A 25,986-nucleotide genomic window follows, 5' to 3' on the forward strand; every position below is an offset into this window, starting at 1 on the left:
CGTTCTTGAATTCTCCTTCAGCGGTTTTTGTAGAATTGAAAAAGCAAGACATTCAGGAGTTCACACTTCTTCCTAGAAAATAATTATTTCTGATTTATAAGATAAAACTAAAATAATTATTACACAATAAGTGCATGAATACCATAACTGCATGAATTCATTGTATGAAGTGATAAAATAATGGAACCTTCATAACATCTCCTTTCTCGTTGTGAAATTTCGCGCATGCATGTAGAATAATATTATACATGAACTAAAGTTTTCCAACAATAAAGTTTTGCAACCAACGAACTAAATTTTTCTAAAACTTTAATATTTCATGTTCCTGCTATTATAACTACAATTACTCATAAGCATCAAAACGTCCAACCTTTCTCACCAGTACAAGTGCTGTTTTCCAAAAAAAAGTGGCATACCGAAGATATATCTGGCCAAAGAGCAATTTAAAAGCAATGTCTTCTTTCGCTGCTAGTGTCACGTCAGAGAAGACAAAGCAAGCAATATTTTCCAAGCATTATATGAGACTGGAATTGTGCGATGCCTTAGTCAAAATCGGTGCTCATACAAATTGTACGCACAGCATGTTTAGACCATCACGCGCAGAGCAAGATGCTCTTTGTTTCCCTTGAGCAGAAAGTTTCAACGGTATTGGTATTATTTCCTTTCTTTTGTTGTTTTAAAAAAAGAGAACAAAAAGCAAACTGCTGGGATAGAATTCAATGTGGCGCCATTGCAAAGCAATCTGAATGGACACTGTCCAGGGAAATTCTCGAATAGCTGGCCTCACCGACGCCTGTCACGTCTGCGTCTCAATGCCGCAATAACGTTTTTCAGGGGCGTCACGAAGGAGACAGAGACAGATTGGTTTTTTTCAAGAGGGCGGGCTCCCATCGAGTAGGGAGGAATTTCTTTCCCTGGAGATCCAACTGACTCCTTCATGGCTGTACGGCAGAAATGACAGTCATATAAAACTATTGTACAAGAATAGAGTTTGATGCTGGTTGCAATGACATTTCCTGAAGTGACTTTTAAGGACACATTGAGAATAGAACAGGAGCAATAAGTAAGTTTTTTCGCCTGTGCCTTTTTCATAAAATCTTCCATAACAGCCCCCACCTTCGCGCTAATCTTTTTCTTTCACCGTCCTACGTGTCCTCTCGCATCGATCATGCGCACAAAGTTGGTATACCGATATGCCAAACAAGAACGTGTTCAGAATCTTTTGTCCCACGCACCAGCAAAGACTGGAACCAGCTTCCTGGAGCGACTGCTGCGATTACTGATTATCAGCTGTTTCGCGCTGCACTAACAAACATTGTAAACTGAGGTTACTTATGACATGTGCCTTTTTCGTTTTTTTTAATGTTCTTGCGTGTTCTGATGTGTTTTGTAGCTAGAATTGTATACTAAGATAATTTAAAATATGTACACTAGATCTCTTTTGTTCTGCTTTTGTGTCCTAACTTTGTTATCAGCTAAAATTGATTATTCAGTAAACGTTGAATCCTGTACTCCCCTTTACTCACCTTCTGAATCCGTTTTTTGTAAACCCACTCCCCTCTTCAATGCCTCTGGCCCTGAGGGTACAATAAATAAATAAATAAATAAATCACAAGAGGAGGACATTAAAATATTTCCTGAAAAAAAAAATTCTGTTGGCTGACCCGAACTCGACAATGTGTGAACTGATGCTCTATTATAAATCATATAGAGTCGTTATTGTAGTATTTCAATGCCCCTCCCCCCCGCACACGCACACGTACAGACGCACACGCTAGAGCGCGCACACGTGCGCATGCACACACACACACACACACACACACACACACACACACACACACACACACACACACACACACACACACACATACACACAGATATATATATATATATATATATATATATATATATATATATATATATATATATATATATATATATATATATATATATATATATGCGTGGTTGTGCAGACTTACGGGAAGTAAAATGATTGATTGATTGATTTGTGGGGTTTAACGTCCCAAAACCACCATATGATTATGAGAGACGCCGTAGTGGAGGGCTCAGGAAATTTCGACCACCTGGGGTTTACGGGAAGTAAAAAAAAAACAGGAAATATAATAGCATGAGTAATAGCATACTGTGGTAATCTCACTTTGAGAATATTTACGAGTGGGAAGATCCGATAGCTAAGGAATACGAAAGAAGGATAGCACTTTTTTTTGGCTGCACTGCAACTTGATTTCAGCTGTATTCTTCAAGCTGTTTATAAATACATATTGTGAACGAATATTGAATGAAGAAGAGGGCCGATGCCGGTGTAAACTCCATGTATATATTTTTTTGTTTCTTTACTAAGAAACTCGAATTAAGATACAAATCTTGTTTGCTAGGCATGAGAAATATGCACTGGTAATGCGATTACTTTCTCTCAAATAGCAGAGACTTGGGAGCGAGAGGAAATGCAATTACAAACAACTGACGATCAAGAAATTGAAGTAAAGAAAGTTTACTGACTGTAAGCGTTTATTTGAGATTTTTTAAATAAGACTGTCGCTGCTAAAAAAATATCTTATACAAACCAGACGGCGTGCTGGTCCGCAATTTCTTTAAGTAATGAGATGAAATTGTAGAGCAGTAGTTGCAGTAGTCTAGCGTAATACTTATTTACTTTGAACAGACTGTTGTTCTTTCTTTCTTTTTTATTTGTTTCTTTCTGTGCCAGTACAGAAAATAGAGCGGAAGCAAAAGGCTAAAAGCCTGACTAAGGGCCTTTGCTCCAAATGCAGTGAGGCAGACAGGTTGTCATGAGAATTTTGCAAGATACAAAAAAAAAACAAAAATATACAAACATACAAAAGGTACTTGTGCAAATACTGTAACACATACAACAGTAGTAAAGTGTTATTTCTGGTAAAGAAATATATACATAACAATCGTAATGTTTTACATACCAATTAGATATTAGTTGCTATTGCTCATCGCTATTGCAAAAGATATACAAAAATAACAACATACACAGGGAAGCATAGGAAAAAGAACACACACATAAAAAGCATCAGATACTACTTAGGCAATAAGAAAGCTTAGAACCATAGTCAAGAAAATTTAATGTTGTTTTCAATCAGTACCATCCTGATAGAATGCTTAGAAACTGTGCACTTTATATCTAGGAGGCTGTCGGTTTTGTTTAAAAACGTGGGTATCTGAAAAGATGAGTTTTGTCGTCCGTAGATCGTTTGAGTCTTTGGAGTCCTTCTAGCGTAAGTACGAAAATCGTTCAGAGAACCACGAGAATCCAGCGAATGATAGAGTCTATTGCGTTTTGTGTACTTAAATAAATTAAAATAGTAAATCTGCCTTGCTTTGAGTATGATATCTTGCGAAAATAGCAGTTCGGTCTGCAAATCACGTATAGGGTCACGAAAATATTCAAAAATTCTGAGAACCCTCTTTTGTAGAATAACTAATTTAGAATAGTTCGTTAGTGATGTAGTCCCCCACACAAGCGCGCAGTAAGAAAGTTGTGAGTAGAAGAGAGTATAAGAAAGGATGTTATTTAGCCAAAGTGGTATAAAAGAATTTAACCTGTATAAGCAGCTAATACTTTTACTTAGTTCTGACTTTAACTTTGCTATATGCTCATTCCAAGATAAGTCTTCTTGAAACCAGACACCTAGGAACGTCTGGCTGTTAACTTGTTCTAATATGTGGCCCTGATAGGTAATAGTCATATTAAAATTTATTGGTTTATTCACGGGGGCAAACAGCATGTACTTGGTCTTATTTGCGTTTAAGCACAATTTATTAAGTTTTAACCATGACGAGAGTCGATTCAGAAATTCCTTCACGTTCCCTTCAAGGTCGACAAGTGAAGAATCCTGAAAAAAATGTCTGTGTCATCCGCGTACATTACTAGCTTGGGGCAATCTGGAATGTGGCAAAGATCATTGATATAAATTATAAATAGGAGGTGACCCAGAATGGATCCCTGTGGCATTCCTTTCTCTACAACGACGTAATCTGATTGCACGTTATTTATGCTCACAAATTGGTATCGATTTGCTAAATAGCTTTTCAATAGGTCGTGTGAAATTCCTTGTATACCACATGAGCTTAAGTTATGCAAGAGGATGTCATCACAGACGGTATAAAACACTTTACGCCGATCTATGAATAGCCCAACTGTGTATAATTTTTTTCTCGAATTTCCCTATTATGTGATCTTTTGTTTGAAGTAATGCAAGCTCTGCAGACTTGTTTTTTTTTGGAACCGAAATTGCGCATTTTCTTCTAAAACTGTATTTATAAAAAGAAAAAAACTTGAACCGCTTGTTCAATGCACTTTCGTAAACTTTCAATAGAACAGGTAGCACTGATATGGGCCGATAGTTGGTCATGTGTTTCGGATTGCCGCCTTTAAAGATAGGACATACACGAGCAATTTTCAGCTTGTCTGGGGAATTGCCCGTGGGGAAAGAAAGATTGATAATATACGTTAAGGGAGCAGATAACACATCGGTATTGAATAGGCCGAGAAAAAGCAAAATTGTTTAAGCTTTGCGAAAAGCACAGCTTAAGGAGTAGGAAGTATAGATGAAACGTTAGCTCGTTTGTAGTGATCCTGAACTTTTTTGTTGTCAGGAGAATACGAGAACTATTACTGATTTCTTGAACCTGAATCAGAGGCGTAGGAAGAATTTTTTTTTCGGTGGGAAGGGGGGGGGGGGGGCTCCTCGTTGATTTCAGGGGGTGCACCCCCTTGATATGGTAACTCATCGCTCTCTATGCCATGGTGAAAAAAAAAGTTATGGGGGAGGGGGTGGCATTGGTTCAGTGTGCCACCACCTGGCTATGCCCTTGACGTGAAATGGGCAGTGACATAAATGAATAGCTCTGTTGATGCTGCCACTCTCAAAGTCTTCCTATCATGACCTGAAATGTGAAAGCATCTAATCTTTGGATTAGCACTATATAACAGCAAGGCATGTTGACCCCTTTTCGTATGCAGCTCTCATCTATTGTGATTACCGCTTAGAATATGCAAAATAGTACGTTAGGTTGTCTAATCTGAGTTGCTAAGAGATGGACAGAAAGAAAAAAAGAGACTGTTGATTTTTTTTTTGTCTGTGATTCTTGACCAGCCCATATACGACTCTTGAAAGAGATATGTCAACACTTTTCGAAGCTCACTATACTGTCTTGGGCAGCTTGGGAGAGAGAGCGCAAATATAGAAAAAAAAGCCACGGAGTTTCACCAGGTTGGAGCCCAGTTGGGTATCCTGAACTGGGAAAGGTGTAGGGAGCAGGAAAGTTAGGGAGGAGGAAAAATAGTCACTGTAGCCGTTTATGTAGCAGCCGTTCCACACGCGACAATAACATACAGCAACATATCACATATCGCACATACCACATAAATCACATTACTTCGAAACGGCCACTGATCTGACACCTGATCTAAGAGGATGGCAACGCCATAAATAAAGGAATGTATCTGGAGGGTCTCTGTCAGCTTTCAACCTTCTGTGCCATGTGCAGCATTACCTCGGCCGGTGCTGTCTGGATAAATAATCCTCAAGCATTACTCTGTTTAGAGAGTCATGTGATAGTGATATCCGAAAACCTCATAGTTTTGATGAAATTGCGAAGCCACAAATGCGACAGCAAGAAATTTGAATGTGATGCGAAAAATGGCAGCCAGATCGAAACGTGGATCACTCAACTTGAGAAGAAATAACGCACCAAAAGAACACACCCAGAACGAGCACGGCTAAGAACGTTCAAAGGTCAGTACTCAACGTGCTTCTCTAGCATAAAGGACGCACGCAACGTATACCCACAGGTGTAGGCGGGATGAGTGCGACGCAACTAGTGTCAAAGTTGTTACTTCTCTGTGTTTTGAACGCAAGCCCTTTTCGCGAATTGAAATAACACAAAGAGCGAAGTGATTACAATGAAACCATTCCAGGGAAAGCCCAAAAAGTACAATTTTGTTCCGCCACGAGATGAGCGTTCGCAAACACGCGGGCGATCGTGCACCGGAGGGAAAAGTACACGGGCGGGCCACCGAGAGCGCCATTCGCGCCATTTCGCTGCAAAAGTTGAGAACACGCCGATATCCCCACCCCCCGAGATTGGCTTTCCACCAGTTCTAAGGGGTGTATATAAAAAACTCACTCTTACAACTCGCTAGCTAACGCCATGCGCAGCGAAGCGTCTCAATTTTTTTGTTGCTTTTCATTTATATAGGCTATACACACACACACACACACACACACACACACACACACACACACACACACACACACACACATATATGTATATATATATATATATATATATATATATATATATATATATATATATATATATATATATATATATATATATATATAGAGAGAGAGAGAGAGAGAGAGAGAGAGAGAGAAAGAGAAAGAGAGAGAGAGATGAGAGAGAGAGAGATGAAACATGACAGCGTCGATGAACAGCGATGCCAACGCAGGTGGCAAAAATTAGCCAAGAGTGTGTATAATATTGCTGTCAGAATAAAAAAGTTAAGGTGCCCTTCAAGGACAGTCATATGCGCAGCAAATCAGGACGAGTAGAAAGAAAAAAAAACATATGCTGTTTTTTTTTTTACTTTTAGTGTGCAGAACTTCAATTTAGCTCAAAACCACCTTTCTTGCATATTTCATGCTTACGTGATTCGCATGACTATAACGTCTTCATAACTTAATATTTATGGTGTTTCGCTGCTAACCGAAGTAAGTGGGCTCAAGTGAAGGAAACAGCTACTCGGAAGGAATACATGCGAAACCACCCGGGTAGTTTTGTTAAAGCACATGTAAAAACTCCGGTGATGTGAATGATTCAGTGTGTCCCATTACGGCGCACGTTGAAATCTTACCACGGTTTTGCCACGTTCAAGTTACTCAGGAATCATTCGCGTGGGTTGCGTTACAATATATCGTCGTTGTGGAGAGCGTATGAGAGGCAGTTGCTCTAAAGACTAGGCTGTTTACTGGTGGAAGCTCAGCGCGTGTGGTTGCAATAACGTGAACTCGAGATGCACACACTGTCCATGTGACGCCCATGCAATTAATTGCCCGAGACGCCGAGGCAGTCTTGAGACCATTCTGCAGCTAATGCAATGCATTGGGCTAAGCAACGCAAAATATTTCATGGTCAATTGGATTAAAAGGCTGTTAGAAGAATGAGCAGAAAACATCATGCTCACATTTCTTAGCGTTTTCAATATAGTTCAAGGAGTGGTGTAGCGATTCCAGGGACATCTTGATGTATTGAGTAGCCGCAAAAATAGGTCGGCGAACTCATTCATAAGTCGACTCACTCGGACTCACTAAGACTAAGATCGAGCTGTGAGTTTGAGGCTAACTGAGTCTGGGTGAGTAATATATTGATGAGTGAGTCTGGTTAACGATTGATTGATAAGAGGAATTTAACGTCCCAAAACCACGCTATGATTATGAGAGACGCCGTAGTGGAGGGCTCCGGACCACCTGGGGTTCTTTAACGTGCACCCAAATCTGAGCACATGGGCCTGCAGCATTTTCGCCTCCATCGAATATGCAGCCGCCGCCGCCTAGTGAGTCAGGTAGAAGAAACTTTTAGTGAGTGTGAGTCGGACGTCATGGTGTATTAGTAGCTCTTTTCCTATGTCATAACTTTCGTTATGATATAGGAAAACAACAGTGTTGAGAGAGAGAAAAAGCAAAATAAAGGCAGGGAAGTTAACCAGCTTCCATCTCGTTGGATACCCTGCGTGTGGAAAGAGAGAAGGGAAGAATAGAGAAGGAAAGCGAGGACAAGTTATACGCTTGCACGCATAGCAGCATTGCTCTACGCATGCTCGGGAGAGAAAGAATAAATTGTGAGAAAGGTAGAGAGGTCAACCAGAATTATAGTATCTGGTTTGCTACCCTCCTTCAAAGCGAGGGTTAAAAAAGACAAGAAAAAAAAATGCAGGGAAAAGTACATGCGTCGAAATTTCAAATACAGTGTTGTGTCACTTTCGTATCCCAATTTTTTCTCAGAAGGAAATTGCGATGGCGCTATAACGAAATGCGAAAACACTACACAAATCTTTAGATTACAAGGCGGCAGTGGTTTCTTCTGCGGCTGAGAAGGATTAAAATAAAAGAATAGTTCTTGCTGGAGAATTTCGCGGGGTACCGTATTGGTATCATTGTATATAGGAAGTGTCAATGTATACTTTTTCAAAGGATGTTTCATTGTGACGTAGCAAAAATGGCAGGAGGCGTTGCTGCCTTGAGTTGTGTTTCAATATATTTTCTTCATTTTATCTATAGTATGTAGTGGTGTGCATGATGATATACTCATGAAAATGTGTTTTAAATTATGTTTTATATTTCAACTGAGTCAACTCATCTTCCATTGTGCTTCATGCTGTCTATTGTACCTTTTTCATTTTGTGTCAAAGACGCGTGGAAACACCCACTAATATTCATTTCTTTATTTCAATTTTTGAAACCTCTACGTTATTATAGTAATCTAAAAATACACACACACCAAGTCATAACCCTTTATAGTGTCAGTGTTTGCTAGTTTTCTTATGTATACGTACTCAACTGAATATAGCTGATCGTTCTTATTGCAGAACGGCATCGATGACAAACACATACAGGAGATTGTGCGAGAGGTCTCATTCTAAGAAATTAAGCTAAGCAGTTGGATTGGCAACCATAGTATCAAAGGTTGACCTGCTAGTAGTGATAATCTGTATGGTTTTTCGGGCTTAAGCCACCACGCAAGTGGTGGGCTCCAGAAATACCAACCACCGGCCGTAACATTGCAGAACACATGGGCCCCCATAGCTTTTCGCCTCTATTGAAATACGACCGCCGCGACAGGGATCGTATCCGCGACTTTCAAGTGAGCAGCCGAGCACCGTAAGCGGTGTAACACGGCGGTGAACCATATTTGCCTGTCCTACGTTCATAAATCTGTGAATGGGCACTGCTGCCACAGAAAAGCTATAGCAATTCAAGATCTGACTTTACCCATGAAAGCAAAACATTTGGCTCTCCAGTACGGTGGATAGTTTGTCTGGCAGCTTACTTAGGTCGATAGCTTTGTGTGAACAGTGGAAAAAGGAGTTATTACCGCGCGAATAAAAAAAATGTCTTGTAGACTTCATTTGGTGGAAGCAACACTTGCAGTTACTGGCACTCATTCGTGAGAGTTGCGGTATGTGTATATTTTTTTTGCTCTGACGTCATTACTTTCATGTTCGATTCATTCATGAAATGCTCAGAAGAAAGGCTAAAGTATTTGGTTCAACTGAGTTCTAGTAACCATATTGCAATATGGAGGACCTCGAAATAAAGTGAACACTCGGAATGAATTGTTGATGAGTGAGGCATAGACAAGACAGGGCGACGTCGATTCACCCATCGTATAGGTTCAAGCATGTAACGGAAGAAGAACGCAGCACGCAAAGAGACACAAATTCGTGATCTCTGATCATCAGGCGCAGACTCTGCTATACACTATGTGAGGATTTTGGTGCTGCTGTTTCTACGCCGACGCATCAATTATTTCAGCCTACGTCAGCGGTACGAATACCCCTCCTTGCTTTCCGTGTGCTTGTAAAAACACAGTCTTCCTTGACTTTACTGATCTCGATGCAATACGACAAACGTTCTTAGAAATTCAGGGATGGTAATGATGATAACGATGACATCATACAATTGGCACTCACTCACAAAAGAAGATGGGCCAAGCACCGGGTGGCAGAATGTTAAAAATTAGTTTAGAAGTAAAACAGAAAATAAATAAAAATGGTAACTGAGCAAACGTTCAAACCACTTCCGTTTCCTTATTGAAGTAACTACACATTCAGAGAAAAATCAGAACCGGAACCGGACACGCTTTTTATTTCTCGTCAATAGTCCGCCATTCTCACAAAGGCTGCTGCTACTAGAGAGCAAAAATATTATTCCTTGTATTATTACACAATCTGTTCTTGTTTGTGCCATGCTTGCTCACTGAAATGTATGATATACACAAAAAACTTTGATGAGTGCTTAGAAAAAGCAGGTTTCACATTTAGCTTTCTGTTAACTAATGTTCTTCCTTTCCCCCCTCGTTGAAAGGGAAAGTGTTCAAATTTTGCCACTGGTTTATTATTAACACGCAGAAGTGCTCGCTCAATTCTGCCTACGCGTAGCTGTTATAATGATACACAACGTTGAAAATTCAATCTTTGTTTGATTATGACAAAACTGTATTTTGTTTTCAACGTGCTTTGCGAACAGCTATTTTGCTAAGACATGACGTAAACCAGTGTTGCCTTATAGGCAATTTCAGGCTAACATCACAGGATTCAGCTAACATCGCAGGATTCAAAAAACCGAAATGACTCTCAGTTATTTCTTTATTTTTACTGAAAATTTCGATTGAATGAATGAGTGAATGGTTCTCGTAATATTACTTTGCCTGAAACTGCCCTGTTTTGGATTTACTGAATTATTTTAAGGAATATACAGTTGAGACTCAAGCAAGCATATTATGTTTTAACACTTTCGCTTTTTATTTCACGTGAAGACCGCAGAAATAAATCGAAGCTATGCTAAGGTAGCAGCATAATAACTATGATTGCTTTTCACGTTTTTTTTCCTGGTCCGATTTCCTTTTTGTTGCTACTCATGCGCAATCTTCCAATAGAGTTGATTTCGTGTGAAATGCTATGTGGGTTCAGGAAGACGTGGCACTGCATCGAAAATACTGCCTTAGTGGTACGGAAATGCCCTTGATTAAATCCTCACTAGCTTGACTGTAAGTGCAGCTTGCGCTGGATACTATAGTACTAAAGAGAGTGAATGTCACTGTTGAATATTGTTGAGAGCGCGTGTGAAGGAAGAAGAAAAGGAAGTGTGATCACGTCAGAAGAGCACGCACGTGGGTTCCGAAACGAGCGTTTGCCTAGCATGAAACTGTTGTTATCTCTTTCACCCGTTAAGACTTTTGTTTTGCTCCCCTCTACCGGCAATGACACCTTTCTTCAGGAGTCGTATCGAACCTTTTAGACAAAAAGGTGCACTATTGTTGTGCATAAAGTCTCTCACAGCTCTTTGGTGATGGCTAAATGTTAAGAAATGACACATTGCGCTACTTTTGTAGCTTCGTATTCGATTTCTTAACTCCGCACAAACAATTTCCGCGCAGGTCTTTCTGATGCCTTGTGTAGCCATTGACTATAAAACAATCATATGAGTATGACTCCTCTTGTGTCATATTTATCCAGGCAAGCATCTCCCACATCTATAGAAAATCTTTAGTTTATATTGCGGACGTCAGCCGCTTCTCAGGCCCAGCTCACATAAATCAAACGCTTTCTTAACGGTCCCCGTTCGCATCGCTTGCGCTGGGACTGCGTTTAACTATGTCTAGTGCGAAAAAACTGCGCCGACGAGCGTTTAGCGATCCTACGCTAAACGAGGCGCCTGTAACTCGTGGCCGTTGGCGGCCATAAAACCAGGATTGCCTACCTTTGCCTTACCTCCATTCCATTTAATGGATGCCCCGCATGCCATAGCACGTGCGCGAGGTGGCCTGGTGCCATTACGACGCCGGCGATTCTGCAGCGTATACAGTAAACAACCTTCTAGCGGCCAAGCTTGGCCAAGCACATTTCCGCACACACTTTCCCCGAGGCTATTTGCGACGAAGCATGTAGGATGCGAGAAGCACCCCCTATCTATGCTCAGCTTAGCTTTAGCGCAACTAAAGAACCTGCACAGTTTTCTCGAGGGGCCGCTAATACCAAAGAATGTGTTGCTAATACTTAAGGGCCAGGAACATTGCCGTTATGAAGGCCGCCAACTTAACCTGTGCTTCCCTTCTTGCCATGGTGCAATATGTTGAGATCAATTCAGTGGCCCTCTTGAATGTTACGAAAAATCATTTTTGATTTCACTCTCTTTTAAATCAGACTACGAAAACCTGTACCCTGTGTTAAATATGTGTGTTGTAAAGGCTCAGCTGAGAGCAAAGTGAAAAAAAAAACAGTTGCCTGCAAGCTTGCAAGTGGAAAGCTCCCATTTACTACTGTAAACTGGTCTCCTCTACATTATAGTGTTTTGGCTTTCTATGATCACTGGTGCATGATAAGAGACCACAAAACTTTGTATGTACTTTTACAGTACCACAAAAGAATACACGTGAAAACGGCGGTTTATGAGGCATATTTTCTAGAGAGTGGTAGTTGTGACGATGGCTAACCTATTCCTATTTACAAAGTTTTTACTCCCCGATGACGCGGGTCGTCAACAGCCTTGCCAATCATGAAAGTCATGGCCAATAAGCTTGTCTTTACAACATTTTGTTCAATAAAACTATGTTGGAACCTGCACCCCGATGGAAGTTGTTTACTCTTGCTTGCAGTCACTTGAAATGTTTGAAAAGTTTTGAAGTTCTTCTTGTCTTTCGGTGCACGCTGTGAAATATTAAAAAAAAATATTCATCAACGAGCAAAACTAGTCATGCAAGAAGGGCACTCTGTGAAGAGTGCAAGCAAGGAGTGTAGACAAGAAGCTACGGAGCGCCCCGTCATCCATCAGAGACAGAGGCTGCCGTCAGCGTCACAAGTGTGCACTGCTATGGTTTTCAAGAAATCACTGAGGCAGGGCGCTGTTCTTCACGCTCGACAAACTGCGAATAATGAGCGCCTTCAAAAGTAGCGTGACGCTTGCCCTAGGAGGGAGCTTTAGGGACCCAGACAGCATCGAAGACAATGCACAAAGCGTCAAGATAAAAGAAAGGATAGTCACTTCATAGAGCTTATTGTAGTAAGGCAATCAAAGCTTACACTATTTTGAAGCTATTACTGCTATTTCTTCAGCAGCAGCAAGGAAGTATAAGCTGTCTGGAGATGCCGCGCTGCCCACTTTCCTGTATTTGGTTTTTCAAAAGGCTGCATTTTAATCACTCCATGAGAGATAGAAAATATAAGTACATTCTAGGTTTAACCGAGGAGGAATATGAATGATATGAATAAGTGAATCCCAGGGCAGGTTTCCAACATTAAGGAATCATAAGTGATAAAGTGTACTCTTGTTGTTACTTTAGTTGAACAATAGTGTCTGGTATTTTTGGATGACGCTATGAGAGTACATTTACATATCACAGGAAAGGTCATTAGAAGTGGTAAACTTTGTATTGATTTTTTTCCATATACTGACCTTGAGTCGAAAAAACTTTTGCAGAATTGTAAGAACTTCGGACTTTCAAAGATATCAGGAAGATCTTGTGGTCTTTCAGTCAAAATCCGTCTCTTGTGTGAACGATGCACAGGGTACCACGAGTCATGTTGGTGGAGTTCATGACAAAAAACCTTCGCTTTACAGCGACGCCTGCTACAGTGTTTCTAAAGAACGCGAAGGCTTGTTTACATTGCGACCTTCGTGCGCTCTGCAACTCTTTAACTCAAATGTAGACTTAGCTAAGAGAGAATGCCTCGAAGGATGTTTGAGTTTCCCGTTAAGCTATTCGTTGAAGGCGTCCGTATAGAACCCCCTCGGAGAATATCCTCCAACGCAAAAAGGAACTAAGTTGCAAGTCGGGACAACGTAAACAGCCAATGAAGTGACAACTTTTCAACTGAGGTCATTGTAAAAGCTTATCTGCTTGAGCCGCGTATACGGCACTGGCGGTTATTGTAAGCGTGTATAAACGTGAGGAGTGCGTGCTTCGTCACATAAGTATTTCATTGAACAGTTTTGTTCGCTGACCTTTTGAATTCAGGAAAGACCTACTCGTTAACTCCCTACAATAAACTCTGTAAATAAGCTCGAGAAACGCGGAAAGAAAATTATAAAGAAAAACAAGCAAATGAGCAACAGAAACAGAGAGAAAAATGTTAATTGAGGGAAGCGGCATCGGGCTTATATAGCCGAGCATTATTCAGCGCTTCAGTGTTAAATGCATCCTCATGTAATTCGCCTACTGTGGCAAAACTACAATTGAGCGCGGTTTCTCAAACAGGCTCGGCCAATGTGTATTGCAATAGCGGTTAGTTGACAGGAAGGCTGCAAAGCAAACAGTGTAAGTGAGTCGTTCACAGGAAAAGCCCTCAGGTTCATAGGCTTACAAGCTCAAAAGAGGGCATGGCTGGTACAGCCGCATCAATAAAGTAACAATAAATGGTGCGTCGCAGCAATGTCAAGCAAGAACACGCGATTCAGTACTTAGTAAAGAAACGAGTGTTCATCGACCTGTTATCTCCACGAGCCACTCGGAGTCACCTCCCTTAAATTGCAACATTTATGGCGCAAGATAAATGCTTCGTGTTTGCTTCACCACACACTGCGCCCCCCCCCCTTTTTTTTAGAAAAAAGCAGCTAAGTGCCGAGAAGAAAGTAACAGAAAAATATAGTTGTATTCCCTTCAATGTTTTTGAATAGTTACTCATGCTTCTGCTCACATGAAACGCAAACCAAATATCACTTTACAGCATCAGCTACACAATGTTTTTTATCGGGCCAGTTTTTTTTTTCGAGAAGCTGTGAATCGTGGGTCACAAAGAAAGGATGCTAAAAAAGAATGAGTGCGTCGCTTTGAGAAAAAAAAAACAGGTTCGAAATAATTCTCAACAGCGTTTACGAACGCTCACTGCCAGCTGACAGACAACTTTACCATGATAAATATTTGGCAGAGCGGTGCACAATGAGAACACGCCTATTACTGACAGAGTGTTGTCCTACTTTTTTTTTCCGCACATAAAGTGACCCACTTCACCTACAAACGGCTTATGGACAGCGACAAAAGAGAATCATTTCTGTTTTACCCTCCTCTTCTCGCAACAGGAGAGGGGGGATGATGCTAGACATACAAGCGGCTAAGTCTATTGTGGCGGTGTAGCCGTTAAAATGCCCAGCTGCTCACCAGAAGATTATGAGCTTGATCCCGGCCTTGCAGTCCCATTTTCGTGGAGGAGAAATGCTGAAGACCCACGTACTGTTTCATGTCCGAACATCAGACGATTGAAATTCCCGGAGCTCTTCGCTATGATGTCACTCATAAGAACATCACGATTAAAGCACCTAAAAGCATGTGTGTAATATTATGCGGTGCTAAATAAAGCACTTGCTGCCTTCACAATGCTTCAATCTGCCCAACAAAAGATTTGTTCGAAGATTTTTTTGTTTTTTTTTTTTTCAATGTGGGCACATCGAGTCCAATATGAATGACAAAGGCAAGGTAAATTCAAGCTTCGTCAGTGCAGACATACGTTGAATGAGCAACAAATTAATCTCTTTAAATAAACGCTGCATGTCGAGTTTTACAAAATATACCCTCTACCAAACTCTAATATGAGCAGAATTTTTTATAATTCTCATATCTTGACCCAAAAAAGTTAACTAAGTACAGTGCACTCTCATTATGGTGAAGTAGCATCATGGCAATAAATTCGTGTCCTATATCTGATGTTCGTTGCAGCAAGAAAGGTAAAAAGCGGCTCTTACGATTCAGAATTGTGGATCGCAAAAGTTCATAAATACAAAACGCACTATTCAAAGTTTTGAACCCTCAGTTATCGAGATAATTATTACTTGCTTCCTAAGGCAATTTTAACTTAGCCGTGTTCTGCGGCGTAGCTATCAAACACACTTTTCACAGCAAAAACTGCTATGAGATCAAAACTCGGGTCATGCGTAGCGCCGTGGTAGTCCGCCACCGCCGCCGCTGGTGTCCGTAACCACTATCCCCAAGTGAAAAAAAAAAAAAAACCTAGCACCAAGCACACAGTGGGGCTCAAACCCGAGTCTGCTGCGTACCAGCCCAGTATCACACCACTGAGCCACTCCGGCGCTTGGAACTTGTTCGCAAACTTGCCTTAGGCAGGCTTAATGTCGGGAAAGGAATGACGTTAATATGAGTAATGAAGCGTCTTAGAACAGCAAATTAACAACGAGGCATCACACAAGGCGAATAGCGTAACGAGTGGGTCATCCAATGCTCCAACCCATTACAAAAGCTTGTTTTTGATCACCTATCAACTATGGCGCATACCCACTTTAGGGATAATTCATCGTCATCCTCAGCCACTGCATGAACAATTGGCACAAAATTCCTAGCAAGTGTTTAGCTAATACAACGCTTTTCCGAAGAACGACAAAAAAATTTCGTAGCGAATACTGCTCTACTCCCTAGACATTAATATTATTAATGCCGTAGTGGGTACTCAACAAGTGTGCTTGTAGCAGTTGCCTAATGAGTGTTTAGGAAAGGCCCTGAAAGGCCGCTCTTCTAGGTTTCGCTGTGTGCTGCGCCTACCACGTGGGCCTGGCGTCTATTTTTTTTTTGCTATGCACGAGCGACATTTCCGAAAAGTATCAGAGAACTAAATGATGAAGGTGTGACTAATCTTTATATAATTGTTCCACCCGTTATGGCACCTTTCGAATTCTCAGCTTCACTCGGACAAACTATTTCTTCATGCAGCTGATATCACGGTGGCTCTCGCGTTATCGATCTCGTTATCAAGTTAATGAAAGTCACTGAAATGAAGCGGGACTAAACAAAGTTCATATTTTGTTCATTATAATTGATGATTTGCTGTTACAGTGTTGCTTGAAGCGAGGTTAAGTTGCATTTTTGTAGGAGCGTTTCACATGCATTTTGCGATAAGTGTGCGAACATGATCTCGAGGCGTGAACAAACAAGGCTCTGCAGTGAGACGATCTGTCCTTGGGGCTATATGAATGTTGCTTGGGCGGGCGTAAGTGCGGGTTGATGTATGGCCCTGCGATCACACGTCTCTACGGGCGTATTCTCAGCTGAGTGTTGACGTGCCCGAGTGAAACGAAATGGTAAGATACAGAAAGGGAAACTTTTGTTACGGGCGTGTCGTTAATCTTTCGTGCCATCTGATAGCGCATTTCTTGTTTTTATTACGAAAAAAAGGGCAGCAAAAAGAAAGAAATACTTTGAACCAAAGCGGCGACTTGCCGCAAAAATGGTACACCTTGTTAAAGTGTCCACGCTAACCACATTTGCAGGAATGTGCCCACGTTTGGAGTTTCCGGGAAGACGAAATTTCTGTTTTTTTTTTAACTTGAGTTTCGCACAAACAACTACAAAATGCGCATTAACAAGCAAAACAATGAATTCTCAAAATGAAGGCTTTAGAACTTGTATGTTCAACGCGGAGTATATTAATGACCGAGTTGGTTGCGAATAAGTACACCTTATTTAACTTAGTGAGGAAGGTTCGCTGAGGTTCACTTTTGACAGAAAAAGTTGTATATTCTTATCTTTTTTGATGGAAATGTGAAACACACAAAAAAAATTGGCAGCATATTCTCGAAGTGAATGATAGAGAGTGGGGCGAAGCATTCGTCCGTCAATTCGTTCTTGCTTCCGTCCGTCCATGCATCCGTCTGTGGGACGGTCCATGCGTCCATCCGCCCGTCTGTGCGTGCGTCTGTTCGTGCGTCCGTCCCTGCGTTCGTCCATGCATCCGCCCCTGCGTCCGTTCAAGCGTCTATCCATGCATCTGTATGCGTGTCCGTTCGTCTATCTATTCAACACTCCTTTACCACCATCTCGCATCTTTTTATCACATATTCCACCTATAGAAGCACCGCCATCCAGCGGACATTCCAAGGACTAAAGGAGAGGTGGCACACGCACACTTTCTTACGGCTTGCGCTTCGGGTCTACTTCCCACCTTTAACCACCTCGTGTTCATGGTATATACTAGTTCACTGTATTCATGGCACTGCGGCCCAACGCTCGCTAAACCTTTCTAAAACCAAGGAGGTTACGCCCAGCGAGTATATCGTAGCAACCTTTTCCTGTCAGATAGTGCTCAGTGTACATGCGAATGGCTGCTAATGGGAAATGAGAGACAGGAGAATTTGGCTTTTACTTTCTTACGGCTTGCGCTTCGTATCTACTTCCCACCTTTAACCACCTCGAGTTCATGGTATATACTACTTCATTGTATTCATGGTACTGCAGCTCAACGCTCGGTAAACCTTTCTAAAACTAAGGAGGTTACACCCAGCGAGTATAACGAAGCAACCCTTTCTTGTCAGATAGTGCTCAATGTACATGCCAATGGCTGCTAATGGGGATCGCAGCGTGCGCGTTAACTAAAAGCCGAATGCTCCTGTCTCTCATTCCCCATTAGCAGCCATGGGCATGTACATTTAGCACTATTTTTCATTGTTCAACAATGCACAGAAGAAATCTCTCACCGGCACCTTCTTGGAGGTCAGAATGTTATACTTGTTACACACCACAACGACTACGAGGGACGAACTGGTGCCGCTATAAGGAGCTCCGCCCTAAAAAGCTTTCTTGCTATATGCTCTATATCCACTGTAACCGCCCTATGTTCACAATGCGCGGTTAATAGTGCATCGTGAACGTCACATGAATTAAGTACTGCACACTAATTATAGTAGTTATACTTGAACTTGCAATGTGAGCTCAACGTGCTCGACCGCCACAGTAAGTATTCCCATTTGTGGACTATAACTCTTTGCCTTACATCTAACACAACGGTTATATTTAATTATTTATCGCACATCTCTCATGACACAGACTGTCTAGCTGTAAGCCATTACAGCTTCCCCAAAAATAGGTTCTACGATAATCCTTAGGACGTTAGTAAGTAGTATTCGATCGACAATCTCTTTATACAGCGTGCTTGCCAAGCAACAGATTTTTTTAGATGCGGAGCATCTTATACTCGCGCCTTGTAGTGCGCCGTCCGCACCGCTTCTCGAACATTCGACAGCTGACGCGCGCGCATGCGCCGTCGCGCCGTCGCCCACTCTTCCACCATCTGTGCATCCCTTCCTCCTCTACACACCGCGCGCGCTTCACTCCTCCACCATCTGTGCACCCTTCCTCCTCTACACACCGCGTTCGACATCTACAATTCTCCTGATTCTCCAGTGGACGCGCATGTGGCGTCGCGCTTCGAGAACATTCAACAGCTGACAGTGCATGCGCCGTCGTGCTGTATATATACTCAAGGTCGGCGCTCGCTCGCTCAGTTGCCGCTCGTCGGTTGGTTTGTACGGCGCGTCGACGTCCAAGGTCGCGGTGAAATGAATTCCAACGAATCCACAAACACAATGATCGACGTCCCTTCGACCAGCGCCGCCCTTTCGCATACGTGTGTACGTGTTCACCCATTTAACACCCCCTCCTACAACCACGTTAACCAATTTAGCCATCGACCCAAGTAAGTCGCAATTTAACACCCCATTTCACAACCACGTTAACCAATTTAGCCATCGACCCAAGTAAGTCGCACTTTAACACCCCGTTAACCAATTATATGGTCCGCATCCTCCTCAGTGTTCCCCCGAGGGAAGCTGCGGGCAATTTTTTTTATGAGGGAGCAAAGATCACAACGATATCCAATTTTTTTCTGCATGCGATATTCACCATTTAAAACTACCACTCTTTGTCATAGCTATCGCCATACGGTCAGCAAGCTTGGAACAAATAAACGAATGTCTCGAACTTCAAAATTTCCGCCCGAGCTGTGTGCGAATAAGTGCGTTACCCTGCATTCATTCTACCCCCAAAATAAAGCAGCAATAGTTGATATTGAACCAGCTGTTTATACCCTCGCAAAAGATCCATAAAAAATCATTAGGCTGCATTGTCTCTTACGTAAAAAAATATCTGCTGGGGCCCTCAATAGAGCAATTCCGATTCTCCGCAATCATACGAAACGTATATAGATTTTTCCTTCAACAGTGGTCTAGGACGACTTGCTGCTAAGATGCCTATTATGGGTAATTTCAAGACAACAACCACTGAATGGAAGACGAAGTAATGAGACAGTGTTCTAGGACTCTTCAACTGACTGGCAGTAATCACATCGTACTTGAATAATATTTTCTTACCATAATAAGTGTTGCATATTTACAGCCGTGTTCTATTTTTCCTCGATCCACGCACATTCAATTATTTTCTTGAAGCATTATGAAAAGAAAAAGTATTCATTCACCCTTTTTCACTACACGCGTAAAGCCAAACTTCTCGTCGAAGAGTGAATTTACAGGAACATTTCAAAATATGTTTACCTACAGCTGAATAAGGCATGCTTTCTTTTTTGCCAATGCTTGAAAACATTCACAAGTACTAATCACAAGGGCAGATGCATACAGACTGAGGGAACTTGAGGTACACATTACCTTTCCAGAATTAAACGGAAGCACATGTCAATTTCAGCTGAATGCTCGAAGTCTTGCGCAATCAATTGAAGAAAAGCATTCATACAATGTAGTGCGCCTATTTCGAAAACCAATATCTGTTCCGCTGTTGGTGTGATTGTTTTCTCATATTCTTTGATCGCTTTTTCCTCGACTAAAGTTGTGATGTCGTTATCCCCTCTCCCTTAGACTGAAAAAAAAAGATATTACGCACACAAAATAAAGCCCTAGGGGCGCTATAGGGATGCTTGAAACTAAAGCCAAGTTTGCGAAGGCTTCCTGAATTCTTCCTACCCGCGTAAGCTAGATACATTTGAGTACGCTTCCGAAAATCTCCTTACCGAATAATTTCAGAGTGCCCCGGTGTTTAGATAGGTGGCAGAGACAACGGGATGCATTCAAACGGGAAATCTTTCCTCTAAATGCAAAAATAAACTCTGGGTTGAGTAAGTTGCTCCCGAGCGGATTGGCACGATAAATGGGAGAGAAGCACTGGATATAATGGGCCCCTACGTGATGCGCCTCCACACACTGCACCCACACGCAGAATACATATGTGCTCCCAGGGCTCTCCACTGTTCAGGCATTTCAATCTGTTCCGGCATTATAACAAGACACAGTCGCAGGTGGAACCGGGTACCGAGGAAACGAATTTCTGTTCCATCAGTATGTTTTGGTTTCTTGACAACACAAAGAAAGATGCTTAGGCAAAAGTATCACCTTGGCCCACGTTTTGCTCACTTCCCCCTGAGGACAGAGAACCTGCGGCGATCCAGAAAGAGCACTTGAGACCCCGGTTGCTATCTTCTGCGAAATGAGGTAGTTGCGCGGTTCGCATGCTTTGTGCTATGAGCGCGTTGCTTGGAAATGTACGGATTGCAGAAACTTTTCAAAGAACTTCGACAGACGTAGAATTTGTATTGGAAACGGCAAGAAATGAGAGGCGAACCACCAGAAAAACATGGTTTGTCATTTCCCGCAAGCAGTGTGCCACTTTTAGTCCAGAGAGAAAGAGAAAAGGCTCTATTCAATTATATGGTTGACGACTAACTTATGACCGTGAGGGGAGAATCGTCGTGATGCGGCCACACATCGGCCACAACATGAGATAAATTTTTTGTGTCGGTTCTATAATGAAATATTTTTACGCATTTATTCTGTAGTGGGTGTTTTTTCAGGCATAGTTGTCTATTTGCCGTTACATTTTTCGCTTCACTTGGTAACTTTAGCATGCAGTTAATCTGAAATATCATAACTTTAGCAAAAAACAAAACAAAAAATACTTATCCACTGATTTTTGTGTGAAATCAAATAGTAACCACTCATTACAGCTATAGAATTTTATGTAGCAAAAAAAAACAGTTCTAGAAGATGGGATCCACCTCAAAAGGTGTCTGTAATTGATTGGAACTGTATTCATACTGCCGCTTTTAGCACAAAGGAACCGGTAGGGTTGCAATCATCAGGTCTTCCGACCGTCAAAGCTTCGGTTCCAACTGAATTATGGTTCGGGATTCCAGCTCAACACACGTAAAGCCTCCTCGCCTTGGCCAGTAAAGGGCCTCAGTAATGAAGCCCTCTTGAAGTGTTTTCATTAGGCGCTAACACAGTTCATTCTACAGTAAATGGGGAGAACTAACGAAGCTCTTCGACTCAAGCCTTCTTCAAGTACATTAGGTTAATGTGTTTAAGAGCAGACCGAATGTTTTTCGGGGAGAGGACTAGATCTGGCCGGGAGGTCAGTGGTTTATTTCCTGTCGATCTTAATTTTACACCAAGTTCAGTGGGTGTAAAAGAAGGAAGAGGTACTCTTGGAACCGTTTGGAAGACTGAAAAATTGTGACAGCTTGATATAACCCTCCAATCAAGCTAATAACAGCCCCTAACAGGGTCTCGTATGAAATAACGGTACTAAATAATGTTAGAGTAAACACAGAAAGTTATGGTTTGTCAGTTCTACATGTGAAAATACTATTGTAATCGTCGTAGAAGAAAGCTATATCTTCTACTTTGGCAACGGCAGTTTTTCCAGCCATTCAGAAAGAACACCGACAGCCCTGTGGTCCAATGAGAACTAACAAGATAGTGAATTCGAGCACATGGCGAAGTTCGCTTATGTACAAAGTACCCCCGAATGAACTCAGCCCTCCGCCTAAAAAGATCGCCGACTCCTGGCTTAGTCAATTCATTTAATGACCACCCCGATAAGCGACAGGTTTCTACTTTGGCTTTAATGTTTCAGTTGAATTTTCGGGCTGGGGCACAAGTACATTTTCATTATAAATGGCAATTAAGCTTAGTTGAAACAGGTACGAAAACGTCAGCGAAGAAACCACAGTTTGACAAAAAAAGTGCAAGCTAACAACAGTTTATTTTGCTAAATCTCGACGGCAATGTACACAAAGAAATAGAGAAAACAAATATCACAAACTCTCGAGCAATCCTTCAAAAGCAAGTAAGTCTACATAAACACTCACGTGTCTCAACTTTGCGTCTGTCTTTTTTGTAGGTTTCTTAGCAGCACACTGGAAATTTTAATTATGTACAAATAACGAGTCCCTACCTTGGCTATTCTTGATTAAAGTGTCGCGAGAATTGATTCAGTTCTCCTGCGGTAAACTTTCGTTGTGCCCAGTAAGCTTCACTAGCTTTAAAATACTTGTTTGCTCCAAGAAACATTTAGTTCAGAGTAGGCAGTTAGGTTGTCCATAATTTTTCACTATACTCATTATTTCGGGCTGCCTTCTCTTTGCCGTGTGTTCAAACCAGCTTCTGAAAATGTAAACCTCACATCAGGAGTTTCAAGTAGCTCAGAAAAATCAAGTGTCATTCCATCTTATTTTGATAAGTAATAAATTATTTTTGGACAAAGAAGGTTTCCTTGCGTATACCCAAGCTGCAAGGTTGTGTGATGAAGACGTGCAGAAGAAAGCCACCTGATTAATGCTCCCGTCATCGTGAATGGCCACCTCTCGTCGACACGTGAACTTTTGTCTTCGCAGCAAAGCTTTCTCAGTGACTGTTTACTTTGGTGAGTCGAGGTCATATTTCCCCCTACCAGCTTATTCACCAAGTCGTCGCATCTGAGATTAATGGTGTTCTCTTCCACCACCACTGAACTTAGGCGTGAAGATGGTCATATTCTCACAAGAAATGAATACATTCTCGGTTGCCTTATCAACAAGCTCCTTATTATTGCATGATCACTGCCTTCTTAAGCTGCATCCAGCAAATCAATTAATTTGATATATAGTATTTGCTATCTCTCAAGTATTCATGACTGTTTCCTTTTTGCTGACAAAGAAAGCTGCGCCACAACGCTGAAAGTTGTCAAATGTAATGTGCTGTGAATACACATTAGGGGGAAAAAAGAGAGAAAGAAATGTTTTCATTAATAACGAGAGATATTTGGCTGACTTTTTGCCTGGAATGCTACTCGAGGTGCACCGTGATGATTATGATAGTTACGCTGATAGACACATAGCATAGACAGCCACATACACATACAGTGCACACTATTTACGAAGTCTCGCACATTCTCGTGGCCCACAAAAAGAAGGCTAGAATAAAATAATAATAAACGCGTATGGCTCCATTGTACGTGGCCAAACACGGGAACGACGGCGAATGGAAACCGGACACAAGAACGTCAAGGCGGCCACACTGATCACTGGGAACAAACCGAAAATAGAGAGCCGAGTCGCAGACCGCATTGTGGTCGTCACGGGGAGTCACTCGGTGCGGCACGGCAGCGCACAGCGGCATTGCTTCAGCGCTGCCGCTTGCAATATCCCCTCGAGAGCCATCGCAACGGGACAGTGGGAGATTGGACTGGAGCCGCTTTGCGGTCACGAGGCACGGCGCTGGTCCACCCTTGTCCGTAAACAAAGGCGGCGGGTGCGGCCTCTCAAAGTCGGCGGGACGCACTGCGCTGTAGCTTTCCTTCAAATTGGTGCTCTCCTCTTACTGTCAACGCCGTAGCGAGGCTTCAGCTCTTCAGGAGTGCTTCCATTTGATGTAAGCTTTGACAACACGGCAGTTTTTCCAGTAATGCCTGTGAAAACATCCTCCTGCGCTTCTCCCACTTTGTCGTGCTGTATTGAGCTCTTTTCAGAAATGTGTTTACAAGGCGTTTGAGACGCATTACTGTCAACCATTCATTGGGAAAACGTCTGTCGAAACCAAACGTAGAAAGTCGTGTGGACTATGTTCTTTTCAAATAAGCGTATCATTACTGAAAAAAAGAGAAAGCTCATCACACAAAGCTTTTTTCTTTTATGAAGGCTGCGCGGTAGCTAAAATTATTAGAAAAACAGGGGGCCATGGTAGGATGGATAGCATTGTGAAATTTGCACGCATACTCAAACGGTGTTTTGATCCAAGACAGAGAAAACTGCAAACCAGCGAGAAAAGATGCCTTCGTCTTGCATAAACGTTTAGTATGAAGATGTATTGCAGTAGAAATTATGACTAAATCAGCGATAGGGACGGCATATTTGAATGCACAGGACGTGATGGTATGGTGCGTAGCAATCGAAATTTCGCTATTTACGAATGAAACTCGGACGTTGACATGAAATATTGAAGTGTACGCCCGGAGAGGCTGTATACACACTTCGGCAAAACTCAGAAACCTATTTAACGCTTCGTTTTATTTCATTGCATTATGCGCCAAAAAAGTTGTTTTTAGCACCGCGTTGCATTATGTCAAAGTACGAATTTACTGAATGAAAGGAATTGAATGACAGTGCATGGCAAAAGACCTTAAAAAGTTTAAAGTTCCAGCATAATTACACCGTGATTCTCTAACTATTCCAAATGAAAGCTAAATCACGGAAGTTTGTGTGTGACTGGGCAAAATTGTATAGAATCCTTTGAACTAAGTATAGAACAGTCACTTACTATAACATTGCACCATCAGTGGATTTATAACAGGACATTTAGTTTTAACTCACTTTAATCCTATACAAGTTACCAAATATGCTGTATTTGATTGCAAACCCATGAAGTTGCGAGCACATCAAAAATAAGGGCTTTTTTATACCATTATTCCAGACAATATAAGTCCCGTATGACACCATTATATGGAAGCTTGTTATGCAGGCTAATGTCGAACCACTCCCGTGTTTCTCGGGTATATATTGTCTTTAAATCAGCATGATATGAATAACAACGTTTTTTGTGTGTGCATATTGCAATACTCAGAAAGGAAATATAGGCTGTGTGTTGAACTACTAGTTTATGTATTCAAATCCAGATTATATAGCGAAGCGCACGTTGGGTCGGTTGTGCATTCAAGCATTTCCATTTGTCGAGACAACAAACATATAATTACCACAACGCATGTAAGGTGTGCACAAAGAATATCCTATTTCACCTGTTGCCAGTAAACAAGAAAGCACGAAAAACATAAGAATAATTGTGCAAGATGTAGGCCTCTGCCATGAACCAGGCATAACCTACGCACAAAATTTTCGGTGTTTCGTTATTATTTTACGCATATATAGGAGAGCCCCGACTCTTTACAAACGGAAACGAGTTTCTTTCATCTCGTCGGCGAATGGATTCCTCTTCCACTTAACTGCAAGACAGGACCTTCACCTAAAACACTCGAAAAAGTGATGGTGTCCTATTTCTGGTGAAGGCGCTGGTATACATCGCTAGCATCCCCCGTGTTTGTTTCGTTCTGCTCGCGTTGCCTCTGAAGGAATGGTCTTGGTGGCGCTTGCAATGGAATCTGCCAGAAATACGCATTCTT

Source organism: Rhipicephalus microplus, chromosome 4 (genome assembly GCF_043290135.1).
Source record: "Rhipicephalus microplus isolate Deutch F79 chromosome 4, USDA_Rmic, whole genome shotgun sequence".
Taxonomy (NCBI): Eukaryota; Metazoa; Arthropoda; class Arachnida; order Ixodida; family Ixodidae; genus Rhipicephalus; species Rhipicephalus microplus.